Below are 1,969 nucleotides of genomic sequence, written 5' to 3'. Positions count from 1 at the left end.
GGACATGCCCAACCTGCAGCATCTCCGGTTGGGACAGCTCTTGTGCCTCACGCTGACAACGGGGCTTTTTCTTTCCAGTCATTTGCTGGAAGTCTTTGCGGGCTGGCAGGTGAGATGTCAAGGCTTCCACCTCAAGTCAAACAGAACAAAGCAGTCAGAGACTACAGCTTGTCCCTGTCAGCCAAGAGTCATTGACTGTGAGGAAAGGGAGAGAACAGATTTACAAGACTACAGACAGCTTGTTTCAATCCTCCGTCTGGGTCACCATGTCCCACTGTAAAAAATACCTCAAGAAAGAAGGAGTGCAGGAACAGGCCAGCAGGAATCCATTTGAATGACTGTTAGCCAAAAGGCCAAAGGACTAGCCTCACTCTCCAGGGCAGATGTTGTGATTCAGCACACCAGAAAATGTCCTTCAGAGTGGCTGTGATGGACCCTACAGCAGGATGGCACTCAGAGGCACCACCCCACCCCCTGCTACTCTACACTGGAAAGGCAAGAAGGGCAGAAACCACTAGTCTGGTGACTGCATTGGCTATTGCTTTTTTCACTCACTTGCTTTTGTACAGCCTGAAGCAGGGGATTATGTTTCTCTCTGATCATTTTTATTTCTTCCTCCAGCCTCTTCTCTCTTGCCTTCATCCTAACCTCAATTTCCTTCAGCTCTGCACTGATGTTGTCCTTGAGGTTCTGTAAAAAAGAAGTGAAATGTTTCTTGAGTGGAGTGTGTGTCACTTTTGCACTAACCTGGTTTTGTTGATCGCCTCTCTGCTGATGGAGATTCATCTCCTCTTGGACACTTCTCATGTCTTCCTTGTTCCTCCTCTTCACTGCCATGATGGCAATCTGATCTTCAGGCAGCTCTACTTGTGGCTCTGCCTTGATGTTCTGTAGACACAAATGCAGAGCAAGTCACAGGAAGCTGTCACCAGCTCAGCTTTTCCTCTTTCAGCCTCAAAATCAAATTCATTCAGCCACTTCTTTCTGCTTCCCTACCCACCTGTGCTTCCATTTTAACCCTCCCATCCCAGTGCTGATCTCTGCAGATTACAAGGCTCTGTGCTTTCAGTGCCTGTGGGACTCCTGGCCTCCTCAGTCCCAGGAGCTCTGTTTTTTGCTCCTGCTTCTGCCCTTCAGTCTGTCATCTGGTGAGCCAGGCTTACCTGGCCATTCTCCTGTAGCTCTTCCACCTGCTGCCTGAGCTGCTCTTCCTGCTCTGGGGCTGGGAACACCTCTTCCTGAGTCTGCCATGGCACCTCTGATAAAGCAATCTGCTCACGCTCTTTCTCTAGAAGGGCCTGCACAGAAAGCAAAAGAAGATGCGTTTCAACTTCTCATACAACACTTGTGGGCCAAGTCTCTAAGCCGGATGGGCTCACATGTTCCCAAAGCACTGTGCTGCTGCTCTCTTGCATCATTCTCTGCCCATGGGGAGGCACAGATTCCAAAGTGACACTGGCAGTACAATCAGGGTCCATCTGGGACTGAAGCTCCAAGAGCCTCTCAGGCAGCTGACAGGGAAGGTGTGGCATTTCTCAAGGGTCTGGTGAGGACCTCCCTCCACTTCTGCTGTGTCCCGTTTGTCTTTCCTTTGTGACTGACACCCCGCCCTGTCCCACGGCTCCATCCTGGCTCTGCTTCCATTGTGGGCTCACTTCTTGTGAGAGACACTTCTGGAGTTCATGTTTTCTTCAGGCCACACCACTAGTCTCCTGCCTTTCTGACATCTACACTCTTGTTAGAAATCCTGCTCATTCAGGAGATAAGGATGCATGCACAACTCCTCTGATGGAGGCCAGAGAGCCTCTACAGCCACCTCAGTATATGGAGGAGGACCAAGGCATTCATTCTTGCTCATTTGTCACCTGAGAATTCACACCAGTGGTAACAGAAACCCTCATAAGAAAGATGGGGGTTTCTCAACAGAAACCCCCATCAACAAATGAACTTACACACCCTCAGGGGTTCC

This window comes from Cinclus cinclus, chromosome Z (assembly GCF_963662255.1).
Source record: "Cinclus cinclus chromosome Z, bCinCin1.1, whole genome shotgun sequence".
NCBI classification, from domain to species: Eukaryota; Metazoa; Chordata; class Aves; order Passeriformes; family Cinclidae; genus Cinclus; species Cinclus cinclus.
Note: the sequence above shows the minus strand (reverse complement) of the source record.